This window comes from Bombina bombina, chromosome 5 (assembly GCF_027579735.1).
Source record: "Bombina bombina isolate aBomBom1 chromosome 5, aBomBom1.pri, whole genome shotgun sequence".
Lineage (NCBI taxonomy): Eukaryota > Metazoa > Chordata > Amphibia > Anura > Bombinatoridae > Bombina > Bombina bombina.
In genome coordinates this window covers 926,189,160-926,210,166 of record NC_069503.1, presented here as the reverse complement: position 1 = coordinate 926,210,166, position 21,007 = coordinate 926,189,160, and the positions used below count along the sequence as shown (strand labels likewise).

The following is a 21,007-nucleotide window of genomic DNA, read 5'->3' as shown; positions in this document are numbered from 1 at the left end:
CTGTCAGAGGGCTTAGTTCAACAAAGCCAGAGCATCCTGTGGCCAATGGAAAAGTTGTTGAAAATGAAATAGTAGAAATAATATAAGGTTGTAGGAAAAATAGATTTTAATAAGGCAAAATTCAGAAACAAAATCCACTTGCCGTAGTACAAATATTATTGTCCACTTTAACTTATGTTTATAATTTGATATTTGAGTTTTAAAGTGATGGTAAATCTGAGCGTTTAAAAAAACGCTAGGATTTACCATCACTAAAAATATATGGTAGTTTTATTCATCAGTTACTAAAAAAAGGGTGCTAACTCACAGCACTCTTCTTCAATAAGGTGACATTTTCGCCTCTAAACCAATAGCTGTGCTTGTCATCTGACATCCTAGCATGGCTATTGGTTTAGAGGTGGAAACGTCACCTCATTGGTAAAGAGCGCCGTGCCGATCGGCAGCCGGAGCCGCTGACTTTAGCGAGCTGCCATGGCACAGAAGGGTGATTTTAGCAGCCTTATTTTAGTAACTGATTAATGAAACTACCGTTTATTTTTAGTGAAAGTAAATCCTAGTGTTTTTTAAATGCTCTGATTTACCATCACTTTAAGTTTTATACCTAAAAAGACAAAAAGGTTAATTCAGGGAATGTTTACTTATTTATTGATGTTATATTTTTTTAAGAATGATAACAATTTAATTGACTATTTAAAAATTATTTAAAAACAGCAATTGCCATAAACAAGTTTAAATATTAATAGCAATATTAATAAAAGTGCTTTCCCCTAGTCTGTGGGGGCCCAACTAATATAAAAAAAATCACTGCTTTCTAAACATTATCATATGTATAACATATGCTTCAGTTTCACACAGTTTACCACATGGAGATAGTAAAGAAAACATCTTTAAATTTGCAAATATATTCATATGCATTGAGTAGAAGTCAAGTCCTGCAAACACCAGGGTTCCTATTTTTGCTATGCAGAGTAATCTTGCTACAGAATACGAGACAAGTTCCTCAATTTTCCATGTTCCCTAAGGCCTCAATATTTATATTTTGCTAATTTTTTCCAAATTCTTTACACCAAGGAAAGCCAACTAGCAGCCCTTGGGTCACATGTGGCCCTCTGCACTCGATTTTGCCATACACAGGAAAAATCAAAACTATGAATGGGTGTCATAGATTTTATGGTTTGGGGACGTCTGTTGGGTGGAAACCCAAGATAGCAAAAAAGTATATAACATGTTTATATTGTAACTGAGCAACCCCCACCTTATTTTAAAATATGTTTAGCATTCTGCAACAAATTTAGTTGGTGGGTAGATTTGACCTAATTGAGCTTTAATCCCCCCCTTTTGTGCATATAATTTTATCCATCACAGCTGTCATACTTTCTTATTTGAAAAACGATCTTTCCCATCCAGCCTTGATGACATTTTTAGGTACCTATGTGTTGTTTTCTGCATAGAAGAAAAAGATGAGGCGTGCAATTTTTTTTAATGAGTCTGACAATGGGATAGGTTTATTGACCACCGTTTTATCAGTGGGTGTTCTTGTTATTAACATCCAGAGTTGTGTTAAGTAACCAAATACATGATATATGGCACATTCAATGAAAACTGCTAGCAATTTAAAAAAAAAACAATAATTACAACTGCAACAGAGGGGCCATTGGCATTCTGGGGCATTCTAGTGGTGTGGCCATGGGTTTTCACCTAAACTTTGTATTAAACCTGAAGAAAGAGACTTTGTTTGCAAAGAAACGTGTCACTTGTTTTAAACTTTTAAATAACCTTGTTTTATACTTTCACTACCTGCTTTCCTTTCCTACCGTGTGGAGACGATGTGTGGTCCAGTATTCTGGCGATGTTTTAAAAGCCAGGAGGCTTAGATTCAGAGTCGTGTAGCAAATTGGCCAGTTAGTTGGGAAACTGAGAAATTCCAGTCTGGCAGTGCTTCACTTTTGTGAGTATCACTCGCAAGCTGTTTCATTGATATCAATGTGGAAATTGGATAACACTATGAGGCCAATGTATCAAAGGTCTTGCGGACCTGATCCGACAGTGCGGATCAGGTCCGCAAGACCTCGCTGAATGCGGAGAGCAATATGCTCTCCGTATTCAGCATTGCACCAGCAGCTCACAAGAGGGGGGCAACGCCGCCCCCTGCAGACTCGCAGCCAATCAGCCGCCAGCAGGGAGGTGTCAATCAACCTGATTGTACTCGATCAGGTTGAATTGTGGCGATTCCTGTCCGCCTGCTCAGAGCAGGCGGACAGGGTTTTGGAGCAGCGGTCTTTAGACCGCTGCTTCATAACTGCTGTTTCTGGTGAGTCTGAAGACTCGCCAGAAACACAGGCCCACAAGCTCCATGCAGAGTTTGATAAATGGGCCTCTATCTGGTGTCCTTGTCTTTATATTTTTTAGAAGACTTGTTCAAGAGTCTGGCTATTTCAAAGGTTTATTTTTTTATTTCTCTTTTACTTTTTCAAAGTTTTCTTTTGGGCATATGTTAAAGTAGACAGTTTAATATAATTACTTTCTTTCATTTTAGTTAGGCTGTTTTGTAAGGTATTTTTGTGATGCCTGTATCCTTGAAAGTTGAACTTGTTCTAAATAGTGAGAAGTTAATCGTTGGAGAGTGATTCACAGCTCACATATGTAACAAGAGGTCAATAGACATCTTTATGAATTCCACAATATTCGTGCTGCAATGCATTTTAAGCAAGATATTAGTTTCAGGTCATAGTGACTGTAGCTAATTTTAATAAGATGAGCATCAGGATTTATAATTTAAAGTGATGGTAAATGGTAAATCCTAGTATTTGTGAAACAAATAAACGGGACTTTCAGTAATGAAGTATAAAATACTTCATGTTGAAAGTTCCTTTATTTGGCTGCAGCGTATGCCATACGGAGCACCTTAGGCTGCCCAGGGCAGACTGCTATTTTTCAGTGAGGTGATCTTAGCCAATAGCGTGCACGTTATCAGGCATAATGCCAACTGAGCCACATGACTATTGGCTAAGAGGTGGAAACATCACCTCATTGAAAAAAATAGCATTTTGCTACGGGTGGCATGAGGCACTCAGCGCAGCAAACACTACAGGCAAATAAAGGAACCTTCAGCATGAAGTATTTTATACTTCATGACGGTAAGTCCCATTTATTTGTTGCACTGGTAAAATGCTAGCATTTACCATCACTTTAATATATAAAGACCTAAGGGTACGAATCCCTTAGCAAATAACAGTAAAAATAGTGCAATGTTTTCCTAACACACAAGAGTCCTATATTAACTCATATTCAAGGTCTGTGTAGTGTGTCATTTTAAAGTAGTTTTATATATTGTCAACAATAAATAATACTTTGAATTAAATTTGTATAATGCTCCTATTAGGAATCTAGATTCTACATTCCACTCATCCAAAAGTGATATCAGTTCCCAGTAACATGCAGCCTACAATGCCAAATACCACTCCTTAAAGTAGAGAAACCTGCATCTAATTATCAAACACTGTGAGAAATAATGTCAGATCCTCTATATAGGATTTGTTGTTGCTCTTGGCGAAGACAGATAACACAATTAATAACACCCAACTCTGTACAATTTTTCCCAATTGCTAACAGCCTCTAAAATTGCAAGCATTGTGCTGTTGCTAGTAACATGTAATACCACAATTTCAATGAACTGATTGCTATTTAATAAGCAATATAATAAACTCCACTAAAAAAAGGAAAATGGGAGTTACATCCCAAGAGAAACATGTGAAGCAGAAGCATAACAACTGAAATTAAGTGTTACTGCCCATTACTAGAGGATCTCACTATCCCTCTAGCCAGACTGTGCTCCAGCTCCTCCCACCAGCAGCATCAGTGTTTACTGAAGTGTTCCTGTTCTCAGTCCCGGGGGAACTTAGTTCCCCCTGCAAAAATAGTGCAGGAACTCAGTTCCGATGCGTTCCTGCCTGACTTGACCCCTGTATCTATATCTATCTATGCTATGATTGTAAAGGTGTGTGATAACGTAGTTTTTAAGTGAACATGCAAAGGAGGCATTAAATTAATGCATCACTTTCAACCCATCTGAAACATTATAGGGTGTCAATTAATATATGCAGGAATGATTTTGCATATTTAAATAAAACCTATTTCTGCAAGGTTTTTTTTCTTCCTATTTATCTCCCAAGCTATACACATGCACACAACTGCATTATTTTCTCTCTTCCTCACAGCAACAAGCACTGAGGCTCCATTTGAGGATTGGAAGATTCTCCAGTGTCCTAAAATGTTAACATTAAAAGAAAAAGTGGTAAAAATGGTAGAGGCTGCAGAAAGGGGAGATTTCCATCTAACATAAGAAAGCACAAAGCATGTATATATGAAATGGCACCTTATAATGCAGTTCTTATATAGGGACTGGAATTGCTGTTCATTTAAAGTGATATTAAACTGATCCTTTAGCAAAAAACAAATATGTTAAATCAAAGTAAACATAACAAGAAAAACATAAATTATGCTTACCTGATCATTTTCTTTTCTTCAGATGGAAAGAGTCCACAGCTGCATTCATTACTTTTGGGAATTCAAAACCTGGCCACCAGGAGGAGGCAAAGACACTCCAGCCAAAGGCTTAAATACTCCTCCCACTCCCCTCATCCCCCAATCATTCTGCCGAGGAACAAGGAACAGTAGAAGAAAAATCAGGGTGAAAAGGTGCCAGAAAACAAAAATTACAGCCGCCCCGCATAAAAACACGGGTGGGGAGCTGTGACTCTTTCCATCTGAAGAAAAGAAAATTATCAGTTAAGCATAATTTATGTTTTTCTTCATAAATGGAAAGAGTCCACAGCTGCATTCATTACTTTTGGGAAAACAGTACCTAAGCTATAGAGGACACTGAATGCAAAAACTAGAGGGTACAAGAGGCGGCCCATTCTGAGGGCACCAGGCCTGAAAACCCCTACCCAACAAAATCCTGCTTCGTCCGAAGCCGAGAACAACTTTGAAAAAGAGGAAAAGACCCAAGGACACTGACCTGCAGATAGTCCACAAGCCTTGCTAGAGACCGCAGGAACTAGACTTGACTTATTCAACAGCCTCCAGGAGACACCATCGCCCAGCAGTCGGTCTCCAAACACCACGTCCTTTACTAAAGAAAGGGCCAAGCTATCGAAATCTTCCACAGAGAAGGAAAGACACGCATAAAACATGAATGTTCTTGTAAAGCACGGCTAATCCCCCTTAAGGGATTCAAGGCGCTGCTCATCCTAAGGCTGAGTAGACCTCGCCCGGGATCGACTTGCAACCCTCAGTTTGCTACAGTGCAGAGTAGCCACAGTGCATTAGTATGCTGAGCTAGCTGTCCAGCTAGCATAAGGAACTCCAGACCAACAGAGACCCACCAGTCTCATAGAAACAAGGGGAGGAAACACCCAGACCCCAGAAAAATAGAAACCATGGGATAAGGCCGGGAGTCTGAAACAGAGAGGATAATCCCACAACACAGTGCAACCGCACTCTAAAAAGGTCCCCAAGTCGCAAAAAGGTAGCTCAGAATACCAAAATATTCAGAAACAAAACCTCGTGCAGCAAGCTCAGATAGGTCTGACGAACAACACCGGAAGCAAAAGCACTAAACGCTGCAGTCATCTAAAAATGACTCTGAAGCTTAAATACTTGCAGGGCAAGCAGAAAGCAGATAAAGATAGGATCCTTCAAATTGCTAAGTATCCACTAACCAGTGGATAAGGTCACAGGCTATCTATGAGCCGCCAGTCCTTCCCACAAATCCTGAACATGGAGAAAGGAGAAACCTCAAGAGGCTTACCGTACCTTGAATGCTCCAAGGATGAATTTAGCAAAGCAACAGATCTCAGATCCTGCTTCAACACCGGACCATCCCAAGCGACAGACATGTCTGATAGACAGTGGGGACAAAAAGACCCCAACCACAAGCCCCCAGGGAATGGAAAGGAAAAAAGGGGAAACTCACCCACCCCAACAGAGCTTGGGTGCCAACCCAATCCGCTCCTCCAAAATAAGGCACTCCCAAGGAGAACCCCCTGGGACCTGGAACAGAGAAATGTGCATTAGATCCGTAAGAAGACACAGCTCTCTTAGACAGTCTCTACGTAGAGAGATCAAATTCCAACAGATGTAACAGAGCCCACAGAGCAGCAGATGCTACCCCTTACAGAGATAAGCCACCTGATCTAACCTCCTACACACAGGGCAGGACAAAAGAAGGAGCGAGGAACCCCAGCTCATAAGGAAGACAAACTATCCCCTCAAAAGGGAAGGCACAGATAAGAACAGCGTACATGTCCACAAGACATGAGGGCATAGTATGATCAAAACACAGACAGAATAAAAAAATCACAGAGTTGATGCTACGGAGAGTGCGGCGTTTCTAGCAACATCCGGGGCCCCGGCTAGTGGACCGGAAATTATGCCGGTCTGTCTGAAAAAAGTTCAACCCACTTAGGTAGACGGAGTGCCGTAGCAGTGGCAAAAACCAAGCCGGCACTGCAGCGAGGGCTTCATAAAAGTAAAAATCCTTTATTGTAACAGATTAAAAAATTCACAGCAACAAACGCTGTATAACACGCAACAAAGAGTCAATGGCAGGAGTGTAAGTGAGACACTACAGGCTGTCTGACTAGTTTTGCGTCCCTTTAGGACGCTTATTCATAGACTGATTTGTGATGTAGGGCAGTCTGCATATGAAGGGGAACTCTATATCTGATTGGCTGTAATCTATGTCCAAGTTAATGTGTTACAGCTGATTATTTGTTAACCCCTTGATAAGCAGAATGCTTTGTTGGTACATATCAAATAGAAAAATATTTTAAAAACAAAAGTAATGAACCTCTTTTAGCATAATTAAAATATACAAATGTAGACATAAATAGCAGATTAATCTACTATATACTGGGGAAACACTTGATATATGACAATAAATGATACAGAAAATGAGTCCATTATGACAAAAAAGATAAACCATACTGTGTATGTAAGATTATAATTTTGGTTAGAGGTTATAGCTTAAGAAATAGAGGTGTTTAGTATACATCTAAGGCCACCTTATATTAAACAGTATGATGATATGCTGACAAATTCAAGTATAATAATGTTGTTCATTAACAAAACTGAAATGTTACTATATACATGGGACAAAAATTTGTTCAGTTTTAACATAATTTTGGGATTAATTGTCAATGAAGAAATTAGTATCACACTCACGATTCATCCCTAGAGGCGACCGTGTTTTTAACTTTAACATCCAAAATAGTTCCTTCTTCTCCAAGATTTTAAATTTATTTCCCCCTCTGATGGATGTGGTTGCAATATCTATTATTTTGATACTCATATTGGCCTCATTTGTCATTAAAGTGATTTGCCACTGCCGAGTCTTTATTGTAGTTCTTAACATCCCTGGTGTGCTCATTGAATCTTTTGCAGGCCTCCCTAGAGGTTTGACCTGTGTACTGCAATTGGCACAGGTTGCAAGTGATGAGGTAAACCACAAATGTGGTACAACAGTTGGCATAGAAATCTATTGTATATTCATTTCCTGTGCTATAACTTGAGAAATTGTCACCCTCATTGATATGTGTACACATATAACAATTGCGTCTGCCACATTTATAGTTTCCCTTATGTTGCAACCAATTCTGTTTTTTTACATTGGTTCTCATAACTAGACTAGGAGATATTGTCTGACCTAGAGTTTTATATTTTTTGGGAACATATTTGATGTTTTTGACATAAGGTTTCAATGTGTCATCCCCTAAGAGGACATGAGAGTGCTTTTTTAAGATTTTAATGATTTCATTATATTGTTTTGAATAAGCCGTAGTAAATACCACAGCATCTTCAAAACTAGACTTCTCCTTCTTCTCCAGATCGTGTTTTTTAGGGATGCTATTAAGTGTTCTTATGTCTTTACGACATTTTTCAAGGAGATTAGCATTGTAGCCTCTGCATATTAATCCGTTTTTAAATTCTAAAGATTGGGATTCATATATTTCATTAGACTTAGTATTTCTGCGAATTCTGATAAATTGTCCCCTAGGTATGGCCTTAATTACATGTGTAGGGTGTTGAGAAGTGGCGTGCAGAATAGTATTACCTGCCGTCTCTTTACGAAACGTGCTGGTAATAATAGTATTGTCACTGATCTGTAATGTTAGATCCAAATAATTTACACTGTTGTCACTGAACATGCCTGTGAATTTAAGATTAAATAAATTTTCATTTATATATTCAACGAATGTGTTGAACTCTATCTCATTGAATGAAAAAATCCCCCAGACACCACTGTTGACCCAACAGAGAAAAAACTTCCCATGAAGAGGAGCACACTCCGTCTGAAGGACAAGTCAGACCTTAAAGTTGATAATCAGTACCCGAAGGTAGATGTGAACTCTGGCCTTACTGCTTGCAAGCCCAATGAGCTAGTCCCTATGTCGCAACATAGGGTCCCTGAAAAAACTGGGTCATCCCGAAACAGTCCACAGGATCATAAGTCTCCAGACATCCAAGAAGGATCCAAGACAAGAACCCTGGACCTGGGACCTAGAATCATCCTAGAACGAACGACACCCACGGAACACAAGATATCCCATCTGAAGCAATCAGACCTCACAGGGAATGAGAACTGGGAAACCCGGAGAACGGGCACATGACTCACTCGTAATTCCCAGCCCAAGGGAAAGAGAACACCCTTAGCTGGAGGTCAACACCCCCCCCCCAACAAGGTGCTAGGCCGCGACAAAGTTGCGCAATTTCTCTAGAGCCCAAAGGCCCCAAGGGCAACACTAAGGGAAATGAGAACGAGAATAGAGTCACCCGAAAGAGAGTAGAAGAAAGGCCAGTCTCCATAATCCTTTCAGATTAATGTTCCAAAGGACCACAACCAAGGGAGAATAATGCAAAGCATCCCTAACCCAGGCAGAAAAACATCCCCATAGAAAAAAGCTTGAGAGAACACCTCCTATCGCCCCTGATATGGAGATGACTAACTCCCGAAGGAAGACAGAGCCTCACGGCCTTCCCTTCCTAATTAAGCGGCCAAAGTCACCAGAAAAACCAGACGAAGTCCAGAAAGTCTCAACCCAAAGGAAGAGAACCTCTAAAAGGAACAAGTCCTAAAAGGACACTTCCAAAGAGACCATGAAATGCAAAACCGTAAGAATGGTGGTATGAAGGACCTAAATGCTCCAAGCCTCCAACCCACAATGGGAAGGAACACTCTAGTCTCTGGAAAAATCGGAAACACCTGAACATGTCACCGCAGATCTCAACGGAGTCCCGGCCCACTAGATTGAAAGTGCGAATGAAGACTCAACCAATCCCCATGCCCCTAAGTAACCATGGACCCTCAAGTCCTCTCAGGATGCTAGTTGAAGCTAGTAAAATAAAACAAGAAAACAACACAAATCATATTGTGATCACTAGGAGCCCTCACCGGACGAACCAGACATAAAAAGGCGTCACGTGTCTGAACTAGGCCTCAAAGACAGAAGGATTTGTACCCAGTCAGGACCAGCCTGAAACCAAGGGACCCACTACTGTCAAGGCCACATAGAGTCTCCCCCAAAATGGAGGAATAAAGAACAGTCAGACAGATTTTTGTAAACAGTGCGACCACAAAATCACCAGTATCAATTCAAGAGAATAAAGTTCCCGAAGGAAGCATCACACCACAACCTGAGCTGTAGACTAAATAAAAATTATCCTCATCGGATGAAGATAAAAGATAAGGCAACCCATAGGTTATCGCCCAGGAAGAACGGACAGCCCCGCAGGGGTCCGAGACTTCCAAGCTCAGAACTGGAACAGGATACACAAATAACAAAAACTATAAGAAGATTACTTCATCCCCTTTTGTCTATGCATGCAAGCCAGTCAAAGATTAAGACTGAGAATCCCCAGACCCATTAAGAGTGGGATCCAGCAGTGCCAAAAACATGCCTTAGTAGAACACCAAGGCATGCCAGTCTATAACGAAAAGCGCAACATACCTCCGCCAGGACAAAAGAAAACACCAGCCCCGAAGGTTGACCCCTTGAGGCCTCGTGGCAGTCACTCCCCCGGAGGGCTAAACTGGACCAGGCGATCCTACGCCTGAGGAGTCCCGGTTAACAGAACACAGACAATTTCATAAGCACACTCCCGGGAAGTGAGGTGCAGATGCACCAGCGCCAAAGATATGGCCATGCGGAACTGTGTCATAACCTCTGGTGGGAACAGGCTACACTCCATAGAAGGATAAGTAGAGTTTGGGTTACCTGCATGCGTAGTAAGAGTTGGTGGTAGGGAACTCGTCTCATGGGAAATAGAATCCCCAGAGGTGGATGGCTCAGTGGGCACCTGATTCCCCGATCCCAAGGAACAGAGCACTCTAAAACTGCATTCGGAACATAACTGATGGGCATGTATCACCCAGGCCAATTCATATTCTTCGCAAGAAGTAGGGTCTGAATCAGAGACATCCGTCTCCAAAAAATCAGAATCCTCCATAACTGGGACACTGAATAAAAAATGGACCAATAAGAAAAGTCTAAATGGCACCTTACTCCCCCAATGGCTGGGGCACTCACCACCTCCAGAGAACCAGACACCAGCGGACCAGGATTTCTCCATCACCACATGGTCAGGAATGCAGAAATGGAGTCACAAGGTAAACCGTGCAGTCCATGCAAAAGCATGCCTGACCGTAAAGACTGCGTCAGTAGACATAGGCCGTTATGTTCCAAAATAGCCATGAGTTGAAGCAACACTACACAGTAGAAGACAGAAAACATGATTATAAATGCCCCTGTTCAATAACCCCCCTCAGGAGATATTAACCCTTGATTCCTAGATACAAAAAGGAGCCTTACCGAGACCCTATGTTAAAGTTATCCCGGAAAGCTTGTAGCCCCTCTCGGATAAACAGTTGTAATTGCAATGCATCCATGATGAAAGTAAAATGAAACGATCTTGCCGGAATCTATGCCGTGGAACAGGAACACGACCCTTCAAGTGTGACAGAGAGTAGTGTCGCTTCTGCCATGGACTTGAGAGAAAAAAGCAGGCAGCGAAACTCGTCAACACTGATTGCTTGTGGAGCTGTTAATATGTCGGGATGTTTTCGCAGAAAGACTCTCCCTGCATCTCTGGACTTTCACCCATGTTCTCGCTGAGAGGCTGACAGGAATACTTAAAACTAGATATGTGTGATTCGTTTCGGATCGATTCGGAAATTCAGAAAATTCGGCAAATTCGGCAATTCGAATCGAACTGAATTTCCGAATTAAAATACTGCCGAATTACCGAATAAATCCAAATTACTTCGGATTTATTCTGTAAATTTGGATGGCCATGGATTACACTAGTATTGTACAGTATAAGTCTAATTCCACCTAACACTTACCGAATTTCCGAACCGAACCGAATCGAACCGAATCCAGCCGAATTTAGTACATAATACTAGTCTAATCCCACCTAACACTTACCAAAATTCTGAATTTCCGAACCGAATCGAACCGAATCCAGCCGAATTTATTCAAATCCGAATGAATCCGAAACAAATCCGAACCGAATTGATTCAAATTTTTCCGAATTCGAATCGCTACGAACCGAAATTCAAAAAAATCTGAATCGATCCGAACCGAACCGAATTTTTTCGCCATGCACATGTCTACTTAAAACTCCAGTCCCATGCCGAAGAGTACTTCCCTCCATAAGAGACTATAGAAAACTTCTGACACTTCTCTGCCAACCTCCTGGGACGAAAGGCAAAGAATGACTGGGGGATGAGGGGAGTGGGAGGAGTATTTAAGCCTTTGGCTGGGGTGTTTTTGCCTCCTTCTGATGGCCAGGTTCTGAATTCCCAAAAGTAATGAATGCAGCTGTGGACTCTTTCCATTTATGAAGAAAAAAGATTGTGTCAAAATGCAACACACAACTTACTTATGTTCTTGCAAAATGAGCACTTAGAATTTCTTATTATTCTAAGGAAGATGATAGATCAGACATTTGTACTTCTGTTATCTAATTAGCTTTGTTCTTTTTTATCCTTTGTAGAAAAGCATACTTAGGTAGGATCAGGAGCAGCATTGCACTGCTGTGGGCTATCTGCTGATTGGTGGCTGCACATATATGTCCTTTTAGTAGTGCATTGCTGCAGCTTCAACAAAGGATACCAAGATAATAAAGCCATATAATAGAAGTAAAATAAAAAGTTAATATGTTATGCTCTATCTGAATCATTAAAGACACATTTTTTGTTTTATTTCCCTTTAAGTTGCATTCTGCCTCTTCTGAGCATTGGCAAAACAATTCACTAACCTCTAAGCCAGCTCAACTTAAACTAGAAGATTTATTACATCAAGCTAGGTAAACCCTCCTGTAGAGACCACAGTCCCATTGTAGGTCTGCGTCAAGAAGTAATAGACATTGCACAAATAAAGTAAAAAAAAAAAATACAAGTTAAAATATTTTTTAAATGATGAAGAGTGCATATTAAAATGATTTATATTATGCTACTGCATAGTGCTTTTATATTACAATAATGAGGCAATTGTTTTATATCTCTTTAACTAAATCATTCAATGGTTAGTTTATAGCTTTTGACATTTTGCTTCTCTTTTTCTATCCAAAAAATAATGGGGGGAATAAAAATGTTTCTTTGCACGGAGTTAAAGTGAATACAAGATGAAGATAAAATAACCTATCAAGTATTACAGATTGTAAAAACAGGTCTAGAACTGTGAAGATGAGATAAACAGCTAAACTGGGGCTTCTTAATTGTTTTCCAAGGTTACTTTTAATATTACAAAATAAAAACAGTAACACAGTGTGTTTTAAAAAAGACCAACATATAGAAAATATACAGGATTATGGACAGCTGAATTTAACATTTTATAGGCTGATGCACTACAGAGAAAAAATGTGGATTTCAGACTGCAAAATTACAGAGAAGGCTACACACTAGGAAGGAACATACATTCAAAAGATTGCCTGTTAGTTTAACAATCAAATATTTAAAAATCAGCATTTAAATGTTAAAATCCAGTCGTTAACATCAGTGAATCCTACATGTGCAGCTTTACAGAGAAGGTAGCTGACAGTGAATTCCACATATGCAGCACTGCAGAAAAAAATACTGCCATGATGCCATTAGTACATTCCCCATGTGCCGAATTACAAAGAAGTAAGCTGACCTTAGCAAATTCCTCAAATGCAGCACTACAGAGAAGGTATCTGACAGTGAATTCCACATGTGCATCACCAAGAGAAGATTGCTTCCAACCATGATGCCATTAGTAAATTTGCCACCATCAGTACTAGAGAAAAGGAAGCTGGGGGCCATGAATTTCCCATATATACCATTACAGAGAAAGTAGCTGACCTCTGTGAATTCCTCACATGCAGCACTACAGAGAAGGTAGCTGACCTCTGTGAATTCCTCACATGCAGCACTACAGAGAAGGTAGCTGACATAAGTGAATTCCTCACATGCAGCACTACAGAGAAGGTAGCTGACATAAGTGAATTCCTCACATGCAGCACTAAAGAGAAGGTATCTGACCTTGTTTATATGCAGCACTACAGAGAATTATTATTATTATCATCGGTTATTTGTAGAGCGGCAACAGATTCTGCAGCGTTATAAACATAGGCGGTATACAGAGAAGGTAGCTGACCTCTGTGAATTCCTAACATGAAACACTACAGAGAAGGTAGCTGAGAGTGAATTCCACATGTGCAGCACTACAGAGAAGGTAACTGACCTCTGTGAATTGTTTACATGCAGCACTACAGAGAAGGTAGCTGACCTCTGTGAATTCCTAACATGAAACACTACAGAGAAGGTAGCTGAGAGTGAATTCCACATGTGCAGCACTACAGAGAAGGTAACTGACCTCTGTGAATTGTTTACATGCAGCACTACAGAGAAGGTAGCTGACCTCTATGAATTCCTAACATGAAACACTACAGAGAAGGTAGCTGAGAGTGAATTCCACATGTGCAGCACTACAGAGAAGGTAACTGACCTCTGTGAATTGTTTACATGCAGCACTATAGAGAAGGTAGCTGACGTCAGTGAATTCTGAATGTTCAGTATTACAGAGAGGGAGGCTGTTCTCATTAAAATATGAATCAATGAACATGATTATAACTGCAGGGGGAAACAGAAGTAAAACACAGTAGAGATGATAGATTACATCAGTATTTCAGGCAATGCTACATAGAAGGTGTCTAGCCTCAGTATTCCAGTGCCATAGAGAAGCTGTCTGGCCTCTGAATACCCAACATGCAGTACTAGAAAGAATCTGGCTAGCCTAAGTATACCAGACATCCAATGCTACAGAGAAGGAAACGCGTTGCAAATAGGGGGTAACACTTGGACCCCCCTATATCACTCACTGCTTTTGTTTTTAAATAAACCATTTTTTACCTAAGCATAGTGCTAGCACCTCTTTATCTTCCCATTGGAGCGTCACACGGTTGTGAGCCTTGTATCCAGTCTGAAATCCAGTTGATACCACCAGATGAAGAGAGAGGGTGAGCTGATACACCCAGAGATATCAGCCTGCTACTACAAGCACATTGGTGTGCTATTGCCAAATGTGAGAACCTCTTTTTGGCTCTAGCTATTATACATTGTTCACTTTTTGGTCGATCTACACATGAGGCGCCCCTCTGTTTTGTGTTTTACTTCAGAGAAGGAGACTTGCCTTAGTATTCCAGCCATGCAAAGCTACATAAAAGGTGACTGGTGTCAGTATATCAAATACACAAAGCTAGAGAGAAGCTGGCTGGCCTCAGTATGCCAGATATGCAATGATAGAGACAAGGTAGCTGGCCTCAGTATACCAGACATGCAATGCTAGAGAGAAGGTGGATGGCCTCAGTATACCAGACATGCAATGCTAGAGACAAGGTAGCTGGCCTCAGTATACCAGACATGCAATGCTAGAGACAAGGTAGCTGGCCTCAGTATACCAGACATGCAATGCTAGAGATAAGGTAGCTGGCCTCAGTATACCAGACATGAATGCTAGAGAGAAGGTGGCTGGCCTCAGTATACCAGACACACATTGCTAGAGAGAAGGTGGCTGGCCTCACTATACCAGACATGCACTGCTTCAGAGAAGGTCCCTGGTCTTAGTATACCAGACGTGCAATGCTACAGAGAAGGTGGCTGGCCTCAGAATACCAGACGTGCAATGCTACAGAGAAGGTGGCTGACCTCAGTATACCAGGCATGAAATGCTACAGAGAACGTAGCTGGCCTCAGTATATCAGGCATACAATGCTAGAGAGAAAGTGGCTGGCCTCAGTATACCAGACATGGACTGCTAGAGAGAACGTAGCTGACTTCACTATACCAGACATACAATACTAGTGAGAAAGTCGCTTGTCTCAGTATACCAGACATGCAAAGCTAGACAGAAGGTGGCTGACCTCAGTATACCAGACATACAAAGCTAGAGAGAAGGTGGCTGGCCTCAGTGTACCAGACATACAAAGCTAGAGATAAAAGTAGCTGGCCTCAGTATACCAGACATACAAAGCTATAGAGAATGTGGCTGGCCTCAGTATACCAGACATGCAAAGCTAGACAGAAGATGGCTGGCCTCAGTGTACCAGACATACAAAGCTAGAGATAAAAGTAGCTGGCCTCAGTATACCAGACATGCAAAGCTAGACAGAAGGTGGCTGACCTCAGTATACCAGACATACAAAGCTAGAGGGAATGTGGCTGGCCTCAGTGTACCAGACATACAAAGCTAGAGATAAAAGTAGCTGGCCTCAGTATACCAGACATACAAAGCTAGAGGGAATGTGGCTGGCCTCAGTGTACCAGACATGCAAAGCTAGACAGAAGATGGCTGGCCTCAGTGTACCAGACATACAAAGCTAGAGATAAAAGTAGCTGGCCTCAGTATACCAGACATGCAAAGCTAGACAGAAGGTGGCTGACCTCAGTATACCAGACATACAAAGCTAGAGGGAATGTGGCTGGCCTCAGTGTACCAGACATACAAAGCTAGAGATAAAAGTAGCTGGCCTCAGTGTACCAGACATACAAAGCTAGAGGGAATGTGGCTGGCCTCAGTGTACCAGACATACAAAGCTAGAGATAAAAGTAGCTGGCCTCAGTGTACCAGACATACAAAGCTAGAGAGAACGTAGCTGGCCTCAGTATACCAGACATACAAAGCTATAGAGAAGGTGGCAGAGGTGATTGGCCATAAGAAGCGGTAGGCACGCGGCCCGGGGCTGTGCACTGACAGGCTTGGAACAGAGTCAGAGAGCAGAATTTTCATAGTTTGCGCCTAAACCTTTTCTTTAGTGATTTATTTTTAGAGTGCTCTGTTTATCTTTCATTTGATGCTCTGCTGAGCCAGGGAGCAGCTCTAGGCATGCGCTTTATAATTAATGCAGTGCAGTTTACATATTTTGTAAGTGTGTGTCTGAGTTTTTGTGTGTGTGTGTGTCTCAGTGTTTTTGTGTGTGTGTGTCTGAGTGTGTTTCCGAGTGTTTGTGTGTGCATCTGAGTATGTTTTTTAAGTGTGTCTGAGTGTTTGTATGTGTGTGTGCCTGTGTTTTTGTGTGTGTCTGCTTTCTGGGGGGGGTGACACCATAACTTACCGCACCGGGTGACACCAACCCTAGTGACGCCACTGCTAGAGAGAAGGTAGCTGGCCTCAGTATACCACACATGCAAAGCTAGAGAGAAGGTAGCTAGCCTCAGTATAGCAGACATGCAAAGCTAGAGAGAAGGTAGCTGGCCTCAGTATACCACACATGCAAAGCTAGAGAGAAGGTAGCTGGCCTCAGTATACCAGATATGCACTGCTAGAGATAAGGTAGCTGGCCTCAGTATACCAGACATGCAATGCTAGAGAGAAGGTAGCTGTCCTCAGTATACCAGACATGCAATGCTAGAGAGAAGGTAGCTGTCCTCAGTATACCAGACATGCAATGCTAGAGAGAAGGTAGCTGTCCTCAGTATACCAGACATGCAATGCTAGAGAGAAGGTAGCTGGACTCAGTATACCAGACATGCACTGCTAGAGATAAGGTAGCTGGCCTCAGTATACCAGACATGCACTGCTAGAGATAAGGTAGCTGGCCTCAGTATACCAGACATGCAATGCTAGAGATAAGGTAGCTGGCCTCAGTATAACAGACAGGCACTGCTAGAGAGAAGGTAGCTGGCCTCAGTATAACAGACAGGCACTGCTAGAGAGAAGGTAGCTGGCCTCAGTATACCAGACATGCAATGCTAGAGAGAAGGTAGCTGGCCTCAGTATACCAGACATGCACTGCTAGAGATAAGGTAGCTGGCCTCAGTATACCAGACATGCAATGCTAGAGAGAAGGTAGCTGGCCTCAGTATACCAGACATACAAAGATAGACAGAAGGTTGTTGGCCTCAGTATACCAAGGAGAAAATGCTAGAGAGAAGGTAGCTAGCCTCAGTATACCAGACATGCACTGCTAGAGATAAGGTAGCTGGCCTCAGTATACCAGACATGCAATGCTAGAGATAAGGTAGCTGGCCTCAGTATACCAGACATGCACTGCTAGAGATAAGGTAGCTGGCCTCAGTATACCAAGGAGAAAATGCTAGAGAGAAGGTAGCTAGCCTCAGTATACCAGACATGCACTGCTAGAGATAAGGTAGCTGGCCTCAGTATACCAGACATGCAATGCTAGAGGGAAGGTAGCTGGCCTCAGTATACCAGACATGCAATGCTAGAGATAAGGTAGCTGGCCTCAGTATACCAGACATGCAATGCTAGAGAGAAGGTAGCTGGTCTCAGTATACCAGACATGCACTGCTAGAGATAAGGTAGCTGGCCTCAGTATACCAGACATACAAAGATAGACAGAAGGTTGTTGGCCTCAGTATACCAAGGAGAAAATGCTAGAGAGAAGGTAGCTAGCCTCAGTATACCAGAAATGCAATTCTTGGACAGGTTAGCTGGCCTCAGTATACCAAAGAGGAAATGCTAGAGAAAGGTAGCTGGCCTCATTATACCTGACATGATGCAATGCTACAGAGAAGATGGCTGTCCTCAGTATAACAGACATGCAAATCTAGAGAACATGTTGACTGTTTCAAATTAATAATAGAAAGTTTAATTGCTCAATTCTATTTTAGAAATAGCTTAATATTGTTGACATATTTTGGACATTTCATAACTGCACATTAGCAGAATATGGTTGATAGCAGTTCTGTACATTCGTATCCCTTTCATTTAATCTGTGCTGTAGTATTGTTTTCTGGATAGATTTATTTTCAGCTGTCAAATACCAATTTACCATTTGAGCCACATTTTTACAATCAGTTGTTCCTTATCTGACAAAAAGAAATCAGAAAGCTTCATAAATATATACTTTATTAAGCCTATCTTATTCACTGTTAGTTAATAGTGACTGAAGTATTAGTATAAGTTAATTATATTAAATTTAAATAAAACAAAATTAGCATTACAGGGGGCTAATTGCTGTAATAAAAAAGTGTTGGGTATATGGTGCGCAAATCTGCCCCTTGCAATACACACTAATCTGCTCCCATAAAGCAGATAATGCAAAAACTGGTACAAAAAAAAAAGAGAGATGTGTGTATGCGCTAAACAGCTCTGGGGATGATGAATATTCTATAAATATATATTAGTATATTTAGAGATATGAATTATGAAGGTATATATTATGAAAACACTTTGTGTGGCATAAAAATGTAGTGTAGATGTTACAGAGTCTACCTGTGCGGCTAGTTTAAATCTAATATCCAAGCAACTATAATGAATCAAATATCAAAGCAATATGTATATCAAAATAAAATTTATTTATCTTAATTAAAATAACAATGAAATATTGTCTACTGATACTATGATATTATGACCGGTCATATATAGTAACAAACTCTATGCTAAAACATAAAAAATAAGCTAAAAATAGCTGACTATTTGTGCAGCTCAGTCTAAAATTATATTGGGATAGTAGCCCTATAGGAGAGAGTAAATCCACCTATGGAATCTTGGCTTTTATAACAGTGAAAGTTCCGTTTGGGAAAGAGGTAGATATCAAACTACCTAGGGATGAAGTATTATTATGGCTCCGTTATAGGAGTAAACAGGTGTTAAAAAGTCCCGTATGGAGATATTGAAAGTTCCGTAATTGGCAGTTTCTGTGAAAATAAGTTGATACCTTCTTTTAGGAATAACTTACTGACAACCACGCTGCAGGACCGCTACACCTCTATGGTGCCTACCTGCTCTTTAGTCGAGCTGAATCCTCCGTCAGGGTATGGCACAGGTGTCCGGCGCGGCTCACTACAGCTGGTGACGTCAGGAACGCTGGATGCGTGTCGAATGTAGGTCCGGTCTCGATGAAAAAAACTCTGCGCAGAGTATTGGAAGTGGATCAAATAATCCCAACGAATCCTTTGCAATCCTTGTAGATAATTATATATTCTCACTTTGTAATTGTTCTTCTAGGTCCATCAACGCGTTTCACCATATAGAATGGCTTTATCAAGATGGTTTAAGCTGGTTCTGAGATCCTTTATAAATGTGTAGTTCATCTGTGATTGGTCATAAGTTAATTGATAAATTGTTGATTCCTTAAGGTGGATTTGCTTAAAGGTTGATTTACTTAAGGTGGATTATCTAGGTTCTCTTTTTGTATTGAATAGAGCTTTTTCTTAATGCAGTTTATATATAGTTGCTTTTGTGTATATACATGATTTCTTATGGTGTAAAAATGTAAGATCTGTGTATTAAAAATTAATTCCTTTTACTCAATTGGTATATTCTATAAAACATATAAATGGAGTTAGTATAATATAAACATAGTAGTATAAACATAGTAGTGTATCTTTAAAAATTGGTAATAGAATCCTAAAAATAGTATACAAAGTTATATACTGTAAAAATATGCATAATACAAACTCGTCGTTCATGCATACATTATACAGATCATCTAAAATTGGGACTGATATAGTTAAAACTTACATCTATATTCATTAGAACTTTTTCTTATTCTATCAGTATTAGCATATGTGAGTTAAAAATTATACAACATTATTGTTGTTAAACCGTTATTAACCCTAGATGTCAGTACTTAATAGTTGGTCTTGTAAGATAAAAGGTCCCATAAATGTCTTTGGTCTCAAAAATATGTATGACCTATTTGGTTCAGAAGTTTTTAAATATTGTATGACTGTGTATTTTATATAGTGAATGTGGATCCCAATTATATTCACTAAAATGTCTTATATGGACTGTGACTCTAAAGGTAAGGTAATCGTATAAAGAATCTTAAAAAGGATCATTAAATCTATAGTAGGGTACATATGGGAACGTATTATGTTTTAATGTTTGAAATACAATTCCATTGAGGCTATTATTTGGCTATTGTACTGGTGTGTACAATGTTGGAATGGTGGGGAGTTGTAAGATTAGCAGTCTAGAATGAATGGATTTAAATCTAGCTCCGAATTTAGTCCTTGTGGGAATAGTGTTTTTAATTCAAAAATAAGTTCTGCTTCTTTTCTAAGGAGTAATTGATCAAAATTTCCTCCTCTCCATGGTTTTGCGATCTTGCAAATACCCCAATATTTAAGGTCGTTGGTGTTATTGTGGTGTACTGTCCTGAAGTGTTCATACAGCCTAGTTTCTTGGTCACCTTTTTTTATGAGATTGAGGTGTTCCCTAATTCTAGTGCGTAAAACTCTGGAGGTCTCTCACAAATATTGTTTGCCACATGTGCACTGAATCAGGTATATGATGCCCTTATCACTGCATCTAATGGTCTCTTTGATATTGTATGTCTTGCCTGTATTGAAAGATTTGTAATCTTTACATTTTGTGCTATGTTGGCAAGCTTTACAGCTATAGCATGGGTAGTATCCCCTTAATTTTCTTCCCATCAAATCTTTCTCTTTGGTTTTATGGTTTGCTTTCTTAAAGTCGCTAGGTGCAAGAATATTTTTAATGTTATTTGCTTTCCT

The 21,007-nt window shown here is 40.4% G+C and overlaps 1 protein-coding gene across 1 annotated transcript in view; it reads right to left on the bottom strand.

Annotated features, from left to right (window-relative positions):
- PREX2 (phosphatidylinositol-3,4,5-trisphosphate dependent Rac exchange factor 2) overlaps positions 1-21,007 on the bottom strand; it is a 689,594-nt gene that overhangs the window by 336,213 nt on the left and 332,374 nt on the right. The window lies entirely within an intron of this gene.